This window comes from Talpa occidentalis, unplaced genomic scaffold (genome assembly GCF_014898055.3).
Source record: "Talpa occidentalis isolate TD23 unplaced genomic scaffold, MPIMG_talOcc4v2.1 talOcc4.11, whole genome shotgun sequence".
In the NCBI taxonomy this organism is placed as follows: Eukaryota; Metazoa; Chordata; class Mammalia; order Eulipotyphla; family Talpidae; genus Talpa; species Talpa occidentalis.
The window spans coordinates 37,395,676-37,419,265 of record NW_023601104.1 but is presented as its reverse complement, the minus strand read 5'-3'; the positions used below and the strand labels follow the sequence as shown (position 1 = coordinate 37,419,265).

The window sequence follows — 23,590 nt, the reverse complement described above, 5'->3', positions numbered from 1 at the left end:
CTCAAGTCTTTTCCTTCTCTCATAAAATCTTGGTGTCAAGACAGGGAGGCATGGCCCCAGTTCCCCTGTTGGAGTCTAGCCTCCATTCTGTAGGGTGCTTAATGTGTACAGACCTGGGTCCCTCCTAGACTAAGAACCTCGGCAGGCAGACTGTCCAGTTTATCCCTAACTGCATTGCCCAGGCTAGATGTGGAACAGGGCATGCTCAGAGAATCCCAATTTTGGGAGCTGAGAGAATTTTTCCATCAGAGGCCCCCGAGTTCTGCAGAGAGATAGAAGCTCCCAGAGGTCCCTTCTCAAGTGGGTGGGAGGCCCTACATTCAGGGTGCTCTGGTGACAAATGATGGAAACCCAATTTGTGCCAATTAAGCACAAAGAGGATATTACCAGGCCCTTAAACCAAATTTTGGGGAAGGCCCCGGGGCAGCAAGCTGTAGGGAAACTGGATATGAAACTCATACACCTCGAGGCCTCCTCTTGGCTTCTCCTCTCTGCTTGCTAAAACTGTGGGCCCCTTTTTCTCATGCCAGTCTTCTCCACTTGCCCATGGGCTGCTCCAGCATCCCTACCCAGAAAGCTCTGCAGAGAAGGGGCTCTCTTGCTTGGGTTGTAAATGTTTACATTTAATGTGTAAATCCCAGGAAAGGATGCTGATTGGCCAGGCTTGGGCCATGTTTCACTCTGGGTGGAGTGCGAGGTCTTGCCACTTATTAACTGTGCAACCTTGGGTGAGTTATTTAACTGCTCTTTGCCTTAGTTGTTGTGAGGATTAAATAAATTCAATCATGCAGAATCACTTGGACCAATGCCTGGCCCACAGTAAGCCCTCAGGAAGTGCCAGCTGTTATCCTGGTCCCTGACCCTCAGTTTGCACTAGGATGCCCCTCCTTGGGTCCAGTCCCCCCTCATCCTGACCCCCAGGACCCCAACAGAGACTCCTCATCTCAGAATCCATGGCATTCAGAGGTGGGTACCCATGGGAACAACTCATCTTCCCAACTGGTCCAGGCTCTCTACCACTGGTGCCCTCTGCCCCCAAGCATTCTGCAGGTCTAGACACACCAAGGGGTCAGGAAATGCTTAGCCAACACTCCTGCAGGACAGGAAGCAAAGGAAAGAAGAAGCTGTGGGAGAGCCTGAAGGCCGGCACTGATGAGCCCTTGCAGCCAAGCAAGCGTGCCCCTTCTCCCAGTTACCACTCCTAGAGCCAGGAAGTCCCTGTTCCTGTGACATCACACCTTCACCCATAAAAATAACCAGCACATCTTAGCAACCCGTGTGCAGCCTGCTCTGTGAGGTGCCAGGTTATGCGTGCCAGTCGGCACCTGCTGGATGGATGACACCCTCCTTCCTGACCCCAGAGCAGGGGCCGTGGAGCTGAGAGAGGCAAGGGAAGAAGACAGCCAGAGGAAGAGTCCAGGTTTTCCCAATTTAATTCTGGAAGCTGGAGCCTGTCTGTGTCTGAATGAGGTCTTTCTCTGGCTCTGGAACTGGCCGGCTGCCCCTGCTCCTATCTTCACTCCTCCCTCTCACGAGGGGACTGCACATGGCTGTGAGTGGCTGGGCAGGCAGAGGATGGCAGGACAGGGGTTTGAGAGAGACAAAAAGATTAGACCAAGACTGTCAGACCCAATTACATCTTCAGGGAATCTGATGGCAACGTTATTAAGTCTTTGGGCCCCTACAGAGCAGACTCATACAGCCTGCTTACTCCCATACAGCTCCCCTGGGCTCTGGCCACAGAGGGTCCCTGGGTGCTCCATCCAACAACTGTCTGAGTGAGCCAGAGTCAGAGCAGGTGCCCACCAGACCTGTGACTTCACCGAGTAGCCCAGGATGGGTAGGGGTGTGCACCTCCCAACCTAGAGGGAGCCGACAGTGGCCACTAAAAGGCTGGGGCAATGCTTGCCACAAGGTCCCCTAATCTTTCTGTTCCCTAGCACCTGGGATGTTGTCAGAAGCACCAAAGGCCTGAAGAAACACCTAGAATGTGCACATATGTGTGAGACTGGGACCTTGGTGCTGAGCATTCAGAGGTGACTAAACAGCTGGCACGGTCTGTAAGGGGAGGGTGTCTAGGTGTGTGCCTATGAGGCTGAAGGCTGGGAGGCCTTCTGGAGGGGGAGACTGTGAAGGAGGCTTCTCATACTTGGGCTATTCCCCTTCATCCTCATAATCCACTTCCCCCTCCTGGCAAAGAGTATAGCCAGATCATTCCAAACACCAAGTCTGTTTAACTTAGGGCCTTATTACAGAATGATTTTTTCCTTCAGAAAATTTGCTGAAGCAAAATGCTGTTTGACTTCAGCAAATATTAAGCCACCTTGCTTTCCCAGAGCTCACACTGGAGGGAGGGTGGTGAGGAGCCCAGGGCTGTGGGAGGCCAACTGAGTACCCTTAATTGGCAGGGAGAACCCCAGCAAGTAGCCTCATGTCTGGAAGCATCTCCCACCTCTCCATCTTTGCCTGTCCCATGCCTTCTGCCTGGAACATTCCCCACTCCTCTTGACCACCTGACAAACAGCTGCTTTGTCATCAGGGTTCAGCACCTGCAACTTGCACCTTCCTCTCATCATGACACTGCACCCACATCTTAGCCTGCACTTGTCCTGATCCTCCTATGGGTGAGTCCATACCTTTCCCCACTGAACTGGGGTCTCCTTGCAGAGAGGGATTTGCTTATGTCTCTAACCCCAGTGTCCAACATAGTCGAGACTTAAAAAATAAACCCACATTGGCCACCTCTGGAGCCAGGCACTGTACAAGGAACACCTCTTTTATTCTTCAAAGCAGCCTATGGCTCAGTTCTCCTTTAGCAACCCCACTTTATAAAGGAGTTTGGGGCTCTCACTGTCCAGAGAAGGAAGTGGGGATTGAAGTCGTCTCTTTTACATCAAAGTCCAAGTCTTAACTGTTAGGTTACACTGCCACCCTACTGAGATGGCAGTGCTGCTCTCCAGGTCAGGAGACCTGGGGTCCATCCTGGCCATGCCACTGAGCTCTTTGTAACCAAGGCCTTGGCTTCTCCACCCATAAAATGAAAAGTCAGGTGCTTCAACTAAGCCAGTAGCCGGAAAGGCAATAATTGTACCTTCAAGTTAACATCTTGTAAAGATTGTTCTCTGCTTGTTTGTTTAATTATGGCCTCTTCTCATGGCCTCTGGAGGCCTTGCTGAGCCAGGGTTGGGTGTGTTTTGTCCTGGCAGTCTGGAGCAACACACTGCTGGGGTCTCAAGACAATGGGGTTCAGTTCCCACTCCACCCGACACCTCTGCACTATGCCACCCGGGGTCTGATGTCTGAGACGAACTGGAGCCAGCCGGATCAGTATGGAGCTGCCTCTGGGTCTGTGGACAGGCATTGCCCACTGCAGAGCCCACCTCCCCCCACCTCTCCTGTCTCAAAGGGGCCTACTACCCTGAGTGTCCCTGAAGCTCAGGCTGAATCCAGCATAAAGCCTCCCTAAACCCTTAGCGGGGAGCGAAACCCAGCTGAACAAGAGGACCATGGGAGGCAGTGCCTGGGGTGATGACTCCCTGAGCCCCCAGCTGTGCCCACACTGCCCCTGTGCACTCCAGACAAGCCTGCCCACTCTACAGAGGCCAGGACAAAGGAGCCAGTAGGAATGAATCAATGGGCCCCAAGCCACTACCATCTGAGTGCTTCCCGCAGGGCATGACTCCCTCCTCCTCCTCCTCCCTCCCTCTCTGGCTCCTTCCGTTCTGTCTCCATGCTTTTTCTCCCTGTCCCTCCCTCGCCTTCTCTTTTCTTTTTTTTTTTTTTTTTTTTATCTCTCTCTCCCACACAGCTGCCTCTTAAGAACTCCAGACAGACGATACTTCACAGTCTCAAAGTAGAGGAGGGTCAGAGGGTTACAGTTGAGCTGTTGATTCTCAATCAGAGAAAATACCCCCTGGAGACAGGCAGCTCCACCCAGGGTACCTCCCTGAACCCTGGTCTGCAGGGACTGTGACCATCTCACCATCTTTAACCTCTGATTAAAGTCCCAAACATAACTGGGAGTTTGTTATCTTGTAAAGTCACTTCTCCCGCCACAAGCTCCCACCCCTACATCCCCTACACACAGCACCCCACACCCTTCCTGATTAGACCAGAGGTTAAGTGGATGTATGGGTGGATGGATGTTTAAGAGATAGAGAACTGGTGCCTCCAGCGGCGAGAACAAACAAAGCTATTTGGCAAATGAAGGGACAGTAGGTGGGAGGCTGGAGGTGAATTGGTAACAGGAGAATGAAAAGATGAAAACAAGTGTCTGCATGGGGGTGCTGATGCATCTGCTGGAGTCTAGGCTAGTAATTTCCTTTCACAATGGTTATGGGGTGTGCAGGACCAAGAGGTTGCCTGAATATCAGTTAGTGGCCAACATGGGCAGCTTCCAAGATCTGGTGACCTTTGATCCGTTTAGGTCAACCGGGCCAGAGGTAACAATGAGTCAGTAAAGACATAAAGGGCAGGAGCTGAGGGGTTGACCTGGAGCAGGATTCCACAGACTTTTCTACAAAGGACCAGATATAAATACTTTAGGCTTCGCAGGTTACACAGTCCTGTTGTACCTCCTCAGTGCTGTGGTTATAACACAGAGGCAGCCACAGATCATAAAAAGTAATAAATGAGCAGAATGTCTTCCATTAAACTTTATTTGGGGGCTGAAGTTTGATGTTCATAGAATTTCCATGTGTCGAGAAATATTCTTATTTTTTAATTTTTTTCCTATGTAAAAATGATTCTTATCACACAGACTATACAAAAATGGGCAGTTAGGGGTCACAGTTTGCTGGCCCCTGGGGCAGAGCCCATGTGAGACAAATCAGGTGCCACAGCAGGGCAGATTCATCAGGTCATATAGCGCATCTCACCACCCGCTCCCTTGGGGACCTCACCCCTCTGAGTTCAGTTTGCTGAAGGGTCTTCTAATTATCTTTCCTTGTAACTTGCTTATAGGCAGAGAAAACAGACTGGGGAGTTCACAGTACCCAGACCCCTTGGAAATTCTATTTCTCATTGTGAATTACAAACCCAACATTTTTCATGATAATTTGACTTCCCATGTAGCTTGCCTACTGGGAGAGACTCTGTTCTGCCAAGGCAAACATCCGCTCCACTTGAGTAGCATTTCTTATTATAAATTAATAAATTGGCATCAGGGTGTATATATAAATATCAGTCCCCATGAGTTTGGTAAATATATGTCACAAAAAGATGAATCTCCATAGCACTCAGCTCACCAAAGCTGATTGCTGTGGCTCCAAGGCCAGCGACCAGTCCTTGGGCCCCTCACAGGCCAGTGCCACCTTGAGAACCCTCCAGGCAACCAGCTAGGTCTCTGGTGAGGAGATTCTGGGCGGTGCTGCACTGTCAGCCTTTCCATTGTGTAGGCAGCTGTATGTAGGAAAACTGATGGTGGATAAGCGGGCCGGAGGGTAGGTAGATCAGTCAAGGGACAGATAGGTAATGGATAGAGACCAGTGGGTAGGAGGGTGGTGCATGCATTAATGCAACCCATAGGTTTGTGTCCACCAGAGAGTGAGCCTGGTGGGCGCTGTAGTGACCCAAAGTGTAGCTATAGGTGACTCAAGCGGCAAAAGTACTAGAACTAACAGATGTTGAGTACCTACTGTGTGCCAGCACTAGACACAGGGTTGTTTCCCTCTCCACATGCCCCTCTCTCTATTCTCATGACCTGGTATGTGTAAGTTTGACTTTCACAGACCTTATTTAGGCTCTTCTTGGCTCAATTCTTTTATGCTGCTGGGGCTTTCAGGAGCTGGGGGGGGGGTCTCCTCTCATACCCTCTCATTTGATCCAGCAGATGCAAAGTGGTTTTGCCCCAAACATTACTTCCAGGGGCAGAGCTTAACCAAAGAGAGATTTGGCAATAATAAAGTCTTCCAAAATGGGTCTCCAAAATGCTTACTGACCTCCTCCCCCTTTCCTTTCTTCATAGCAGTGCTGTAATCAACCCTACCTTTGGCTCATTATAGGTCAGACTCAGATCCCTCTTCCCATTCAGAAATCTCCAGGCCCTTTCCTCCAAGAAGCCCTCCCTGATTGCTCCTACTCCCCTACAGAATGTTGCCACTTTGTGTCTGAACTTCATCATTTCACACAGAAGATATAGTAAGGGGTGTGTGTGTGTGTGTGTGTGTGTGTGTGTGTGTGTGTGTGTGTTTTGGGGGTTTGCTCTGAGGCTTTCCCACCTCCCCTCTCCTGGGAGTTCAGCCAGGATGAGCCCCCATAGGTGATGATCAGCAACCAGCTCAGGCTGATTACTCCATCTTAAATGAAGAACCGTTTAATTTTCCTAGCGAAGCTTCCCTCGGTGGATGCACTGAGGGAGCAAAACAGGCCTATAGGAGGAGGGAACCACCAGCAAATCAACACAGAGCCTGGCTATTATTACTTTTTTGTTGTTGTTAATTTATCCTCTGCTTGGCTCTGATAGGCTCCAAGATGACAAAATAAACCCAGGAATTGCCTCCCTGCTCCCCAAAACTCAATCTTCAACAAGGGAGTGCTCAGTCTGTGGCATAAATTAGCAGAAGCCGAGTGTAAAAATATGATTCTGTGAACAAACAAAAGCCTCCAGTCATGAGACCAGCAGCCGCTGAGCTGTTCTCACCACCTTCAGCTCTGTTTCTAAGCAATTAAAATGCAGAGGGAGGAGACTACAGGCCCACCCCCTGGGGCTAGGAGGGAGCTGGAGATAGAATCAGCCCATCAGGCCCTCAGAACTGCTACCAGGGCTGGCCTGGCAGGCAGGTGACCTGGTCTGCCTTACCTTAGTTCGCTGGAGAGACTCCAGGTAGGTTTGTGCCTCTTGGCCTCAGTTTCTTCATCTCTAAGATGAGCATAATTACTCCTGGTGGCTTTTTCACAAAACCAGCATGAAAATCAGACAAAATAAAAGGTCAGAAAAGGTTCGAGGAAAGGAAGAGGCATGTGAGGGGTGGCTGCTGGGACTCATGGTGAGTCACAGGGCTTCCCGGGAGGGTGCATTCTACCCAAGACCTCCCTTCCTATCACCGCCTCCACCTATGCCCATTGTACAGATGTCCACAGTGAGGCTCAAGAAATTCAGGTTTAACCCAAGGTCACTTTCCAGAAATCAAGCCATGTCTGCTAGACACTGAAAATCCTGGCCTGCCTTCTCTACCTTGTCCTCAGAGCACTGGCAAGTTAACAGCAGATAGCCTAGGCTAGTGTGAGACTGGCGTGAGCTGGCACAGAGACCTGGGCCTGGTTCACCAAGGCTCATCTCTATGGAGGTTGCATGTCCCACAGCACAGCTCTTCCCAGGACAGTTTAGATTAAAACTATCATCAGAGGCTGAAGGTATCAGTTCTGTGGCCTCTCACAGTAAGATTCTGGCCACTCAGAAGGCCCGTTATGTGGTAGAACATTGGGGTCCCTGGGATGACAAGACTGACCAGACCCTACCCCAACAGCACCCAGATCCATGGGCAACTTTCATGAGAGGATGTGAGGTGGTGGTAAGAACAATGGAGAAAAATAAAAGGAAAGGTGGGGGGAAGGTGGTTTATAGTTTCCAATTAGGTGGCCTAATTCAATCCTTAAAATAGCCCATACTTGACAGTTGAGGATACTGAGACTGTAAAAGGCCCAAGGTCTGACAGTGAGGTAAGGACAAGCTAAGATTCGAACTGGAATGTTCAGATGGGGGAGCTCTGATCTAAACTACCAGGCAACCATAACTCCAGCTGGCTCTGTAGCAGACAAAAAGCAATCTGGATGGAGATTCCAGCAAAATAAAAGATCAAGAAGTTCTGACTACCTGGCACAGTCAGGAGGGCTTCATGTGAGAGGTGGCAACACTTGAAGCTGGTAGGGGAGAGTTCTCTGCTGCCCCCATCAGAGGCTGGACTGGAGTGGTGGGGAGTGCTGGTCAGGCTGAGCTACCTCTGTCTCCTTGCAAACCTCCCCACTGCCTGGAGGACTGGCCACATTCTCTCAGCCAACCCTGTCTTCCGAAGCTCATTTGGCTTGGAGCCAAGCAGAGACAAGAAGTCCCTTCCTGTGCCAGCCTGTGCCAGGCCCACAGCCAGCCAGGGCCGTGGCTCCCCCTGGTTGCCTGCACACAACAGAAGAACCTCCAGCCCTGAGCATCAGCCCATTGGCCCAGCAGATAGACTGATTATTTTTTTCCAACTACATAGTCGTAAGCATAAACTGGAAGATACATCCCTTCCTTTATGGGAGACAATCAAAAACACAATACCAGTTTATGGAGGGAATGTGGCTTTCTTACACAGGATTTTTGCCCCCCAGACATTTGGCAGCCTCAAACCACTTCATTCCAGAGATAAGTAGTCAAGCAAGAGGAAGGGCAGAATGAGGAAGAGAAAATCCAGAGGCCCTGGGCAGTTAGAGATGCAGAAGGGGTGGTGCTCCCCTCATTTCTCATCCCCCTAAAGAGCAGGCAGTCTGAGGTAAGCGCAGGGAACCACAGTCAACTTTGGCAGCTGAAAGCATAGACCAAGATGTCACCTCACACAACTTCTGTCAGTGCAGCTTCCCCAGGCAGCTCCGCCACAGCATGCCCTGTACTGGAAGCTGAGGACAGGCAGACGGTGAGCAAAATGAATTAGGAGTGTGTAGCTATCTGGTCCTTTCTCTTCCTGCTAAGTCTTTCTTTTCTTCTCTTTCTACCACATTCCAGGGCACCCAAACTAACCACCTGTGAGCAACAGCTCCATAAAACTTACTCTCTGGGCCACTGAGGCAGCAGCAGTGTCCAAAATCAAGCGCACCTAGTCGCTGGAACAGAGGCACCTCTGGCTCAGTCACTCTTAGAGGAGGACAGTTCTATTCAAGCTTCGGCGTCTACCTCAAGCATCTGCTGCCAGTCTCTCCACTTCCTTCCTGGTGCAGATGTCTTCTGGGTTCCTGGATTAGTGTGATCCAGGGGGGGCCAAGGATTAGACATTCCCAGGAATAACCCTGACCATGGGGGGATACAAGCTTGGGGGTCACTGCTCCAGCTTCTATCTTTTAGGCAAATAGTTCAGAAGTCTCAGGAGAACAGAGATCCACCCCATCCCCATCTTGGCTTCTCTGCTGATGCTCAGATATCAGCTTTTCCACCTTTGCTCTCCTACTGCCCACTCCCTCCCTCCTGCTTCCAGAGATTCCCTCCCAAGCACACCACCCACCACCTGCACCCAAGTACTGCTCTCAAGTTTTGCTTTCAAGGGAACCCAAACTAAGAAAGTGCCCCCCCAAACTCCTCCACATACAATATGGCCTGCCAAGCACCTCTAGAATTGCTTCTCATGGTAAAGGAGCAGAACCGGGTGGCAGCTGGTGGAGAGGGGGCAGGGGCCCTCCCTGAAAACTGTCCCTCCCATCTCACCAACTTGGCCACAGCTAGAAAGGCCAAGCCCAGGGGAGGTGGGGCAGAGCTCAGCTCCACCACCGCCCCCCATGTGACCTTTGCCATGTCATTTCACCTCTCACAGCCCCCTTTCCTGTCTGAACTGAAAGCATAATAATGCCCAAGCCAAGCGGTTGGGTTGTGAGAGTTGAATGAAATCATGTGTGGAAGAAGAAGAACTATCCAGGCTGAAAACATGAACCACTGTGTATATGAGTTTTGTCTCCCTCAACAGACTGCCAGTTCCTTGAAGGCAAGGGCCTTCTTGATTGATTTTTTTTTTCTTTTCTGTCTCTCCCATAGCACCAGCATGGAGCTGGATATACAGGAGGCTCCCATTGAAAACTCCATGCGTGGAGTGAGGATTGGCCCTGGGCCCTGGGCGCCTCTCAGACAAAGCTCCGAGTAGCTGATGGCGGCTGACTTTGAGGAGCCCTGTATGGCACAGAACTGGTCTGGCCTTATGCCCAGTATCAGCAGGAGCCTTCCCAAGCTGGAAGTGGAAGGTGGGCTGGCCAGAACCTCGGAGAAGTGGTGCTAGCTGGCACAATTGTCCCCACCTTCCTGAAAAATCCAGGGTGATAGTGCAGGAGGGGCTTTCATCAGCTCCCAGCTCTCTTTGAGTAAAAGGAAAAAATTGGCTTCCACTCCGAGCCCAACTGCATCCGACATCTGGCAGCTCAAAGTGAAGTGACTCATGCAATCCTTAGATACAAGGAAGCAGGGGGAGGAGAGGGAGCAGGAAGAGAAGAAAATCCACACAGAGGGAAGGAGGACGGGCAGGCCATGCAGCCCAGATAAAAGAATCAGCAGCCAGAATGAAGCATCAAGGTTGGTCCCAGGCCCAGGTGGCTGACAATGAGTTGCCCAGAATTTTTTCTGCCCACCCAGTTTTTGGCCTGATGACAGGGACTTCTGGCACCAGGCACTGCTGCCCTAAAGAATCAGGCAGGATGCTACAGGTAGTGAGCAGCCTGTCCCTGGAGGCACGCAAGAGCAGCTGGGTGAGCCCCGGTAGGGGTGTGTTAAAGGCTCTGCTCTAATAATTACATCTGACCCTGTGATAATCCATCAAGGAAGAGGCTGGCCTAGAGGTAGATGAAGTCATTGGGATGAGGGGATCCTAATCTCATGCCTAAACCTGGTTGTTAGATTCCAGGCGCAGAAGTAATCTCTGTCGTGTAGGTGACAAGGGCAGCCAGGATGGGGTGAGGGAACCTTCCTCAGCTTCCCCTGTACACGAGAACTTGCTGGGGTGGGGTGGGGAGTGGAGGAGGACACCTTATCACAGGCCTGCCTCCTTTGGGAGCTCAGAGCACAGCATGGGGGGAAGCAGCAGGCCTGTGGAGGACAGCGGAAGGAACCTGGATTGCACACAATCCAATTAATTTCATCAGAACACACTCAGGAAGTGAGAGGTCAGCTGGTAGGGTCAATTTTAGGAAAATTCTTGGAAGAAGTAGAAGCTGGAGCAGCTGGAATCACAGACAAAGGTCCAGCTAATATAAGGGGGACTTGGTGAGATAGAAATCGGGGGAGATCCCTCCTGGTGGTGGTATAGGGAAAGGCTAACCTGCCAGGGGCAGGAGCAGGTGATCAGGGGTGGGTTACTCATCCTCCATTCTTTCTAGACCTCTTGAGGACCTATTCTTTCACGGTTTCCTCCTGATGATGGGAAACATCAATGTTTCCTGCCCCCTGATCCTCTAGGAGGGTTGCATTCCAGTGTAGGAGGTGGGGGGCAGGCAGGCTGGACTACACAGTCTGTGAAGGCCCTTCCCACCTACTCCCAGACTCTCACAACTCAGAGGTCTTCTCTCTGCCTACTCAGTGGCATAACTGCCAGCCTCTCCCTTTGCCTCAGCCACCTCTGTGGGTCCTCAGCACCAAGCTCAACTCCTTCTTAGCATCCTCCCCAATAGCACCCCACCAGTCAACCCCAGGCCTTCGTCATACTGCTCCTCTCCCTGACCATGCACTTGCTTCTCATCTCTGAGCAAGCCATAGGTCCTGGAAGTAAAGGTCCACACATCTTCCTCTCAGCCTTCCCTGAGCGCAGGGGCAGGGCGGGGTCCATCCTGGGAGCAGGTCATGGCCAGGGATCTGTTCCCTCCCGTGGCTGGGCGCCCTGTCCACAGCGACCTGCCCCAGGAGCACAAGGAGCTGGTGTGCTTTCCTCCTCACCTCTCATGAACCTTGGCCCATTGTTCTCTTCTTGCCTCTCAGGAGGGCGCCGCGTGGACCTTTGGAGCAGCCAGCCTCCTGGCTTGTGTGCAAGCATCTGCCCCTTGCTGGATGATCACAGACAAACCAGGGAAACTGCCTGCACCTCAGAGTCCTCACCTATCAAACGGGGATGTGATAGTACCTAGGGTGCTAAGGAGCAGGAATCAGGTAAGCTGTGTGAAGTGCCAATGGGCACCCGGCATTTCATTGGGGTTCAGTGGTCAAATAGTGCTGTTGTGAGAACCAAAGCCCCTGGAGAGGAAAGTTTGGAAGCATGGAGGGCTGTTAGGGAGGCATGGCTGAGGACCCCTCATTAACCCTTGAGACGCAGGAGAGTTTGAAGGGAAGGGACTGTGGCAGGTGGCTTTGATAGTATAGAGTATGGGTCCTGAGCAATCCCAGAAGGATTTGTGGTGCTGGGTAAGCTGTGGGGGTGAGGGCTACTGCTGAAGGCAAAACCGCTTCAGTCACATTAGGACTTGTTCAGTCAGGGAGTTTGAGAGAATGGCATCAAGGGATAGGCAGGTCCTGTCCCCCTCCTCGGGCTTAAGCCCTAGCAGCTGACTCTGCCTTACTGCAAACCCGAACTGGAGGTGGAGAGTGGGGGGCCTGCCAGGGAGGCAGGCAGGCCAGGGGTAGTCTGGCAACCACATGTCAGGAGAAACTTTCACCTCGATAATAGTGGGTCTGGGGGCAGGTATTCTGGCTTTGGCCTATTTCCTTCCCTCTGTCCCCCAGTGCCCAGCAGCTGATCAGTAAGCCTCTGATGAATGAATGAATAAGAACAGGGATTGAGGTACAAGGCTGAGCTTGTCACAGGACACTCCAAAAGTCTATCTTCTTCAACCCTCCTCCCCAAGTCCCTGCCTCTGCCCCTGCTGCCACCCCTGGTTCAGCCCCTCTCTCTGCCCCCAGAGCAACCAGCCCCTGCCAGCCCCCATCCCTGCCTGGCAGCCCCAAGTAGGCTGCCAGGAGAGCCAACTTGCAGGCTTTCTGTTGTCATTAGCTGTCAGGTCTCAAGTAATAGTGCCTGTGGAGAACCAGCTGCTTCCTCTCAAGAGTTTGCAAATGCAGCCCGGGAAGGGGCGGGCAAGCCGAGGGGCAGGCCAACTGCCGGCACCGCGCCTTCCTCGGACGCCCCGCCCCATGCGCGGGCCTAGTGTGCTTGCCACACTCTGAGAGCGCCTCCTACAGGTCAGGCCGCAAAGGACCACGCTGTCCACCCCTGAGGCCCTCCTGGCCTGGAGGGTCTCATCCCAGCAACACTCCTACCTGGCCCAGGCCACTCCTGGGGAAACTGAGGCTCAGGCATGGTATATGCCTTATTCCCCCCACCTCTGAGCAAGAGGCCAGAGCACACTTCCATCTCACTTGCCAAGAGGTGGGTGAGGTATAGATGGTTGGCATCATGCACAAGTGAGTCTAGCCTTGGGTATTTGTGGCACTGACAGAACACTGGTGGGTCCCAGTGTTGGTCCTTGAGGTCAAGAGGCCAGAGGGAGGAAAGAAAGGGAGCCCCCCCCCACCTTTTTGTAGTTAGTAGGTGCTCAAGGCAGGAAGCTCAAGGCAGCTCATCACTCCCCCAAACCAGTGGTGTCAAAGGCGTTAATTGCTTCCAACTAATGTGACCAACTCTTCTCAGCTCTTCTGCAGTTTTCCTGGTTTGGCATCAGAAGTCAAACATCGCAGGAAGCCTCTCAGTCTCAGGCAAACCAGCACAGTTGGTGTAGGGTAAGTAAACTGGTCAGGCTTTTACGCCACTGGCCTCTTTGACTATCACCTAAGCCTTGATTGTGCTAATGCAGGAGGCAGTGGGAGCGGGGCTCGGGGTACTCACGCCTGACTGTGGACACCTGGAGCATGGTGTGGGCGTGTGTAAGTGGACAAACGTGAGCCTGGAGGCAGAGGCTGTAAGGGCAGCCACGAACTGCTACTGCAGAGCAGCTGCAAAAGGACAAGTGACTGCAGAGACCCAGGACCACGAAACGACGCCAGGGAGAGCCCAAAGAGCAAAGCATACAAATTCACGGGGGGCTGGGAAGGCTGCCAGCCTCCTGGCCCCCCGGCCTCCCTGCCTTGCCAGCCTTGGTCCTTGCCTATAATTAGTGTAGAAAGAGCATTTAAAAGCCTAAAAAAAGCCACTGAAGGATCCAGGACTGTGCTTTACCCGTCTGCCTGAATCGATAGAGCACCTGCCCCATGCCTTGCTGGCACTAGCTGGTCACCCCACTTCCAACTTGCCCCACCTCCACCCTCACAGTGGAATACAGCCAGGGGTGCTTGGTCACCTCTGCCACATCTGTGGGAACCTAGCCCCCCTCCCCCACCGGAAACAGCCCTGCTCTCCTGTGAGGCCCCACAGGCTTCCCACCCTAGAAAGCGCCCACAGTGCCACCTCTGGGCTCTGATTGGCTGAGTGGAACCAGCTGCACTGCCCTGTTAGGCCCCTCTAGGCCATAAAGAGACACTGACAAATGGGACTTCTCAGGTAGCCCTCCCCAGAGGACAATCCAAAGCCCAGACCTCTGGCCAGCGAAGGGCAGGCCCAGGGCAAGAGGCAGAACTCCTCTGCTATGACGTGCCTGGAGTAACTGGCCAGAGCGCTCAGCCAGGCTCGAGCTGCCCTCTGGCCCCCTCCTCTGCCTGCTCAGTGCCCAGTCCAGCAGGGGCCAAGCATTCTTAACTAGGTCACCCCCTCCCCCATCCTCACCATCACGCCTCCACCAGTGCTAGCATTTCAGCTGCAATTAAGAATTTCTAGTTGCAATTAAAAATTAATTGGAAACTGTGGGTTGTTTGTGTCTCCCTGACCTCCGTCACCCATGAGCTGGAGGGGGTGGGTGTGGAGAAGGGAAGAAGGACAGGTGAAAGAAGACTTTTCAGAGCAGTTAACCATGGGACGCAGGGGCCCTCTGAAGTGACTGAGGTTGCGCTGGAGCAGATTTCTACCCGAGGCTGAAAGGAATGACATCAATTAGCTGACCTTGAATGCAACGTTCCTTAATTCTTTGAGAGCCCCAGCACATGGGGGTCTTTGTGGGGGAGAAAAGAGTGGAAGAAATGCATGTAAGGAAACTGGTGGCAGAGCCAGGCCAGAAGGTAAAGTTCGGGGTGTCTCAGTGGCTTCCCCTTCCTGGAGGCACTGACAGCCAGCCAGCCGGGAAAAGAATTGGGACCAGTTAGGTCAGGGTCTTCAGAGTCACACAGAGAGGAACCCAGTGCAAGGTGGGGTGCATAGAGGCTTCTAGCTCTCAGTCTTTGAAATTGCCTACTTGTCTCTGCTCCCAGGTCCCACTGGCCATGCCCAAGGGCGAGGTTCTCCTTGATGTTGTCAGGGCAAAAATATCCTGAATTCACACTCCTCAGCCTCCCACGAAGAGCCAATCTGACTGTGATCCCTGTATTTTCAGGTAAGGGTGACCCCCCTGCTCAGTCCCCTATGGACACAGAGGCCAAGATCCCCCTAGCATTAAGTGCTACCTTAGCCTCTGACTTCAGATGGCCTCTGTCCCCTCTGCATCTTTCCTTCTCGAAACCTTTGGCCTTCCAGGTCTGGGGTTTCTCTTCCAGGACACCCAGGCCACCTTCCCCCTTGAGATTCAGAGTACCTCTTGACTACAGGTGCCCTGCCAACCCAGATTTTATTCTCTCTATTGCTGATAAACCAGTCTGTGTGAGTCTAGTGTCCCCTAGGACTTAATGAGGCTGTAGCTTCATGATGCAGATATTTGATCTAACAAAACTAGAAGAAAAAGGCTGCCAATAAAACAGATTCTAGATGTGAGGTCATGGGTTTGCACTCCAAGTGACCAGAAACAGTAAGCCCACAGTGTAGCCACGGTGACTACAGCCTGGGGTGAGGGACTAAAGATGGCTGCGCTCCTTAGAGCATGTGACAGCCTCTCTCTCACTGAAATTATATGAAATTGTGTGCACAGCTGGTCCTGGGGTCCTGGACACCTGGGGTTCCGGGGTCCTAGGATTCTGGGGTCCTGGAGTTCTGAGGTCCTGTGGTCCTGGGACCTTGGGGCCCAGCATACACCTGTGCTCATGCCAAGTGTATGCACCCGTGAAATGGGGTGCCATCCTGTATCACATTCCCAAAGGAATCAGTACATTGGTTAGGATTTGTATTCAGCTGCTGATAATAGGAATTCAACTACAGTGTCCTAAAGATTTATTCTCAAAAGAGAAGTCTAGGTTTAAGCAGTCCAAGGTGGTGTGGAAAACTCCATGATTATCAGGGATCTGGGCTCCTTCTGTCTTTGACTCATCATCATTAGCATATAGTATTCATCCTTAAGGAGCCAAAATGGCTGACTGAGCCCAACCATCACATCCACATTCCAGGCAAGAAGCAGGCATGAGGATAGTGCAAAAATCTGTGTGTCATCTGTCTATCTTCCTTTTAAAAGATATTGCCCTAAGTCTACCCTACAAATTCTGTTTATACACCCTTGGTGACCTCTAGTTGTAAGGGAGACTGAGAAATTTAATCTTTATATTTTTTTTTAAAGATTTATTTATTTATTTATACAAGCACTGGGTACAGTCAGAAGCGCGGGAGGATGAGAGAATTCACCAGAGTCAGAGCAGGGAACAGAATAGGCAGACTGACGAAATACACTGCTGAGGGGAGCAGCGGGCGGCAGGAGAGGTCTGCGCGCTATGTGGGACCCTCGCCCCGGCGGCCGGGGATCGAACGGGTGCTGCGGAGGCTGTGGGCAGCTTCGCAGCCCAGCGCTCAACCGCTGCGCCACCGGGGAGGCCCAAGAAATTTAATCTTTAAACTGAGCATCTTGCTATCTGAAATAAAGCTGGGGTTCTGTTACAAAGAATAAAGAGGGAGGATATTGTAGGGTAAATTAAGTTGATCAGGCCTTTTACGCATTTGGCCTCTGTGGCTATCACCTGAGGACTTGATCTTGTTAACAGAGAGCACATGGGTATGGGGCATGTGTCCCTGATTGTGAACACCTGAGCACAGGTGTGTGTTCGGATGTGCAAGTGTGCACACCTGTGCCTAGGAGGGAGCGGACAAAAATGTGACATCACCCTGGGGGTGGTTACTGTTACTGGGCTCAAGTTACTGTTTCCCTGTGGCTTGTTTCTCCTGCTTACCATTAAAACCTGTGAAAATGATGCCAAGGGCTCCAAAATTCTCTTTCAAATCATTAGAACTGACAGTTAACCTACCCAACCTAGGATGGTTGCTAAACAGCTATATATCAGGAATGCAATAAGTCGGCTGATTCATAGCCAACAACTCCAACCAGCCAAATAAGCCCCAAGACCTTGTGCTTAGCTGACCTGGGCAAAGGCACTTTCCGTTCCAAGGAGACGGTGGGGTTCCACATGGTTCCAGGAGCTACCACCTCCCTACCCACAGAGAGTGGGAGGCCAAAGATCACCTGAGCAGGTGCTCAGCTGAGCTGCCTCAGCTGGAGTTTATGGTGCAGGAGAGTTAGTGGAAGAGTGGCCAAGTGAGGCCTGGACCCAGAGATGGGGAGACAGTTCAGAAAGTCGATTATTTCATGCTGATATGTGCCTTTTCATTGGGCATCTAAATTGCAAGCTGCCAAGTAACTCTTCTAGGATGTAGCGGATAACTAATTGCCCCCCTCCCCCACCTCTTCCCTAATGAAACACCTTTGCCTGCCTCTGGCTCCTACCAGGAGAGGCGCAGGATGCTGCCCAGAGCCTGCAATCTACCTGCTGTTTTAATTAGGAAAGAGGCATCTTCCAAGGGTGTCCACAGTGAAACTGGTAATTAGGCAAACATACTGCCTGCTCTTTCAAAACTGACTTGGATATCTTAGAACGGGCTGCCTTGACCAGCGCCGTTTAGTACCTCAACAAATGTATTGAGTACCTAGGATGTATCAGGCAGAGGCTAGGTGATGGGCAGGTTAGACCTCCCCATAACCAACAGGTAATTACCAATGTGATAGGCATTTGAAAGAGAATGCAGGGTGGAAGCAGACCAACGTGAGCCTGATGGGTTGAGTAGTGGCGGGGAGGGAAGGAGAGAGGAAGGAGAGGAAGAGAGAGCTCTTAGCCCGGAGGTCTGGGCCAGCGGAGACAGCCACAAGGGACAGTTATCAAAAAGCACATCGTTCAACCAATAGTTTGCTGAGCACCTGCTGTGTGTCAGACTCAGTTCTAGGCCTGGATGCTTTGGGAAACAAAGCAATGAGCTGCTCTTAGGACCTAGCTGGCAGGAATGAACAAAAAATGAATAACAAGTAAATACAAGCGCTATGGAAAAATAAAGCAAGAGAAGGAAATAGAGAGTGATGGAGGGGTGGGGGGGTAGGGAGGTTCCTATTTTTTACTGGCTAACCAGGAAAGGTGCCATTTGAGATGGGAAAGAGAAGCATTCATGGCATAAGCCTTAAGAATTGTCTGGGTCTTAAAAAAAAAAATTGTCTAGGTCTTTGGGCTGTGACAAGCAGAAAGAACAGCAAATGAAAAGGCCCAGAGGCAGGGGTGCGCTAAGCATTTGTTGAGGAGCAGCAAGGAGGCCAGTGTGGCTGCAACAGAAAGGGAAGGGAGCACAGGAGGGGAAGTCAGGTTGGTAAGGGGAGGCGGGTCACTGAGGGCCTCATAGGTCACAGTAAGGACACGGGTGATGGCCCTGCTGCAGTGTGGAGAGTAGGATGGAGTAGGCCAGGGTGGGAGGGGGTGGCCAGTTGGGAGAATATTACAGAAATCATGGGAGGTAGTGAATGTTTTGTCAAAGTCGTCAGGTACACTTGATTACCAAAAAAAGCCGCAGAATGGTCTAACCATGAAAAAAGGAATTTACTGGCTCACATTAAGGAATAAATTTCAGGAATAGTTGAATCAACTGAGGTCACTAGGAATGCATATACTTTTTTCCATGCCACCTTCTCCTGTGGTGGCAAATAGTGCTCCACAGTTCCCAGTTTGCATCCTATCAGCCCAGCAACTGCAGTGGAGGGCACCTCTTTCCCAATGACTCCTGCCAAAGTTCCAGAACAGGACTCATTGGCCTGGGAATTGGTCATGTGACTCTGATAGGCTCCACCTGGGTCATGTGCCCATTTTCAGAACCATGGAGGAGCAGTCAACCCCACCCAGACTTCATCAACTGAACTGATGAGGGAAGTTTCACAAAAGGAAATGATGGTTATGCTTTCCCGAAGAAGAGAGAACTGATGCTGAGAGCAGAAACAATAGGTACACTTTACATGGCATATGAAGAACAGAGAGCCACGTGGGATGCAGAGGCATCATTAGATGAAAGAAGAGAGAGAGGAATAGAAGGAAAGAAGAAGGAATATTAAAACCTGAGCGGGCTGGTTCCAGCAGAGGTTAAGGAGAAAGGAGCCATCTTCGAGGACTTCCTGGAATAGGAAGAACATACTCAGGCAGAAGAGGACAGGTGCATTTAGTCACAGGAGGGGCTGGCTGATCCATTGCATTGGGCGGGTACAGAGCCTGGCAGGTTAATTTCAGTAAGAAGACAGGGAGTTGCAAGGGTGAGTTTGCACGTGCCTGCCCCATGCCCTTGGAATATGTCCCACCAACTGCCTCCCTGGCCACCTTTCTATTTGTGGAGGAGTCATCACGCCCTGTGTTAGACACGGCTGCTGTTCCAAATGGATTATTGCAAATGATTTAATCACCCACATTAGCACACCCTGGCTCCCACGTGGGGGCCCTGGAGCTTCTCTTTCATCGGCCCTGGCAGAAGCTATTCTGAAGAGGCTGCTGCCCAAATCACTACAATTTACCAAGGCTGCTAGTACATGAGGCAGTCTTCAAAGTGTGCTGCCGCATGCCAGTGGGGTACAAAAGGATCTACTGTGGGGTGGGAAGAGAGAATTAGAACCTCTCCTTATATTTAGTTTTTTAATCTTATCTCTTTAACATTACTATTTAGTGTATGATTTATAAAATACAGAATATATTAGCACAGAAATATATGCATATAATTTACAAATGAGTTCATACTGGCATATTGGAGATATTCTTAAATATTTTACTGGTAGGAGTGAGCTGTCAGAAATGTTTGGGGTCTACTAGGGTAACAATAATAGGTAACCATTATATAGAACTTGTCATGTTCTAGGTTTTCTGTGTCCAGTGTCCAGTATTCACTCTTCACAGCAGCCCGTTTTACAGATAAGGAAACTGGGGCACAGAGAAGTAAAGTGACCCATAATCACTCAGCCTTGAGGATGTAGGGCTGGGATTTCCCCCAGTGGCGAGGCTTGGAACCCATGATCCCTCTCTGAAAGACTGGGTTCCTAGAACAGGAAGTGGGTATCCAAGATTAGTGAATTCATCCTTTGTTCTGACAGCACCTCTCAAATCCCACCCCAAATCAGAGTCCAAGGTCCCAAAAGAGCACCCCAATCCCACCCCATCCATACCTTACAGCTTTCCTTTGCCAACCCCGTAGTCTAATCCCCACTACTCATCCCCCCATTGCAATTCCAATTCTTATATTCTCCTTCTCCCCTCTTGGGAAAACGGAAAACAGATACCAGCTTTGTTGCACAGGGCAGGGAGAGTTGGTTGGTGGCTGAAATTCCGTCCTTTCAAAAAAGTTCCAGATAGAGAAGAGGGGAGGAAAGAGGAAGCCCAAAAAAAAAAAAAAAAAGGACAGGATCCTGGAGACTTGTGATGGGAGGGACTGTGGGAGAAGAGAGAATGAAACATGTAGAATCCAGGCAGCAGAGTGGCTAGGCCAGAGTGGGAGCCTGGTGAGTTGCCATCCTTTGTGCTTCTCACTGCAAATATAGAGACTGCAAGGGCCGCAGTTGATGTGCCCACCAGGGAGCATAGGCAACACCAAGCAGAGCCCCTGAGGCCTCAGAAAAATCTGTGGTCAGAAAAAAATCTTGCATACAAGAGCTGGGGTACAGGCCAGAGATGCAGGGGGGTGAGAGGATTCACCAGAGACAAAGCGGGGAACAGAACAGGCAGACTGACCTAAACACACTGCCGAAGGGAGCAGCGGGCAAAACAGGAGAGGTCTGCTGCGCCATGTGGTTTCTCTCTGGCTGGCCAGGGATCCAGCTCATGCTGCAGAGGCTGCTGATCGCTTCATAGTGCGGTGCTTAACCCCTTGCACCACCAGGGAGGCCCTCCCCAAACCTTCTTTACCCCAAACTTTCCTGCCTGATCCTAAGTCTCTGGGACCCAGCTGCTCTCTCGGCTGTGGTGAGGCAGGAGGCCAGTATTTTTGACTCTCTGACCCTGAGGCACCAGTATAGCAGGTCCTAGGAAACATTCCACTCACTTTGTTATAATGTTCATGAGGAAAAAAAAAACCTAGCCCACATTGTAAGGCACTATTCAAGGATCTGCTTTCATTTCAATTAACATAGCATCTTCCAAGGACCTATGAATGAGGGTAAGTGAGAACTTCCTGTGCAGTGATGGCAACGTTGATATGTAGATGTGTGGATAGCAGAGGCTGGCATTTCCTGAGCACCTACTGGGCGCCAGACTCAGAGCTAGAAGCATTTCTTCTCTGGTCTTCTGTCTCTGTGAGGTGCATGCCCTTCTCATTTACAGGTAGGAAACTCAAGATGCAGAGGCCAAGATGTGGCCCAGGTGAGAGTCAGCATGTGATGAGCCAGGACTGGAATTCACCTTTGATTCTTAAGACTCACCTTCCATTGCTCCCAGCAGGCAGTCTCCATGCCTCTGTCACTTGCTCCAAGGAGAGTCAATTCCAGGAAACATTGGCTTATGATAGCAGTGCCAGGCTGTACTCTGAATATGGCCACACACTGAGCCCTGATCCTGGTCAGACCCTGACTATACCCCCAAATCTGGTCAGATACTCAGCCCTGATGGAAGTCTACCTTCAGAATAATGGCTGGCACCACCTTTATAGATTATTGCTGTCAGATTCCTGAGGATTAGGGATTTTATGCCATCGGAGATGCTGATAAAGGGACGCTGGGGATTTGCCTGGAGGCTGGGGACCCAGATGGGGCTCTTCCAGTGGTCAATCACAGGCCCCTGGAGGCCACCAGGCAGGCAAGTGACCAGGATGGAGCAGAGCTGCCCATGATCTCTGGCTTCTGAGGTGGCTGTGGCTGACACAGCCCAGCATGAATCAGTAAGGCCAACTCTGCCCAACCCATACACTGGCCCTGCCAACTGGGAGTCTAGTCCATTCCTTTGGGGAGGGAAGTCTCCCAAGAGCCCCTCACCAGGAACACTGGGCAGGTCCAGCTGCGAGACCTGGGAGTATCCCCCAGAAAGTCATCTTTTCCTTCCTGAGTTAAACTGAATTCACTCTCTAGGCTTCATGCTAGCGTGAGCCTTCCAAACAGAATCTTAATCCCCTCCCAACACACCCTTGGATGTCCACATACTATGGTTTGGAACTCCTGGATCTTCTGATCAGTCCCTGGAAGGAGGGAGCAGGGCAGGGACTAGGCGTCTTGGATTCATGGAAGGAAAGCAGCACATCCTAAGTCCAGCACTCTCTAGGAGGCTTTCCTCATAGCTCTACTTTTCTCTGTGCTCTCCCTCCTTCCACCTGGCACCAGTGGCCCAGGTTTCTCATTTTACAAGGCAGATTCTGTCTTTTTACTTACACAGGCCCCAGTGTTGGGTTTAGTGTTGGAATGAATGAACGCATCAGTGCATTCATTACTGGGGGTGTTGATTTGCTGCTGAATGGGGTCTGTATGAATATCGCAGATCCTCCAAACTGCTGCTCCATCCCTTCCTAGGGGCCTGCATCAATCCTCTCCCCTTTACTACCAGCCAGGTGGGTGGGGCTGCTAATTCCTTGTGTGATGTTGGGCAAGTCCCTTGCTTCTCTGTGCAGCTCCTTCATGGGAAATCAGGATAGCTATAGTACCTGCCCACACTGCTGCAGGGTTCTAGCTGGCTGTGTATGTATGTATGTATAGCAGCTCGTAGTGAGTAGATTCCAACAGAGCACCTCATGCAATGCCTGTCACTTAGTGAACGGCTGACTCAGCCGAGTCCAGTTCCAGCCCTCTGCCTACCACCTTCTTATGTCCTATCGGCAAGAGATGGATTGGGGTGTGCTTGACTGGCCAAGGGATCCCTTAACCCCAACCCTTCATCCCCACTGAATCCTTAGGCCCTCCCTACTCTCTCCTGGCTCATTCCAGTCATTTTCCCACTCTGCCTCTCCCCACCCCACCCCCCCGCCTTTGCTCTTGTAGTTGTTGGTTGAATGTGCACAATATAATTAAGGCAAAATGACTTTCCCATCAAACCCCCAACAACTTCCTTCTCCCCACCCCACGCCAGCATCCCCGGGCCCCATTCACTCCCTCCCTTGGGAACCGTGGAGTTAATTTCAGGAAATAATTCCCTGACTAACTCTCCTATGTGGAGTCTCACACACACCCCAGAGAACCCTTGGAAGCCAACGTGTGGTTTTGTTGGACTGAAAGGCCCAGGAATCAGGGTCAGAACCCAGCGAGAGAGGAAGTTGCAGTCAAAACATGTCTACTATGCAGCTCACTGTCTTGAGAAGAGTTTTCTCCAAAACAGAACCTAAAACCAGGACTTGGAGCAGAAAGCTTTAGAGCCAGGGAACAGGACAGCAAGCAGAGAAAGAGGGACAGCCAATGTAAGGTGGCCTCAAGGTCCCCATGGTAGAGAGTGGGGTTCCATTCTGCACAGATCATCTCCAGAACCTTCTAACTGAAAGGCAGGGACTGTGGGTTCACAACCCCGATTGGGTGAGGGGTTGACACCCCTGTACTTTGAGCCTACAATTGTTTGGGGGTCAAGAGATCAGTGTTTCCTTGGCATTGAGCAGACACTGAGGCACAAAGGGAAACAGCTCAGGGGTGTGCTTGAGGGTGTCACTGCCAGCATGTGGGGAATCTAAGCTTACCCAGAACTGCAGGTGAAACAGATGGGCAAGAAGAGTCATTATTCCAGTTGTTATCTTCCGGCTTCAGTATAAGTGAC

General features: G+C 51.3%; 1 long non-coding RNA gene across 3 annotated transcripts in view; it reads left to right on the top strand.

Annotated features, from left to right (window-relative positions):
• The window catches only part of LOC119238832 (uncharacterized), a 66,262-nt gene that overhangs the window by 19,263 nt on the left and 23,409 nt on the right, over positions 1–23,590 (top strand). For 2 of the 3 annotated variants that reach the window (XR_005123687.2, XR_005123688.1), the window contains exons 1-4: positions 9,722–9,918; positions 11,639–11,806; positions 13,281–13,369; positions 14,927–15,048. This is a non-coding gene — a long non-coding RNA (uncharacterized LOC119238832). Of the gene's footprint in view, positions 1–9,721; positions 9,919–11,638; positions 11,807–13,280; positions 13,370–14,926; positions 15,049–23,590 lie in introns of those variants that run through there. The other variant, XR_008549434.1, reaches the window with a different exon arrangement.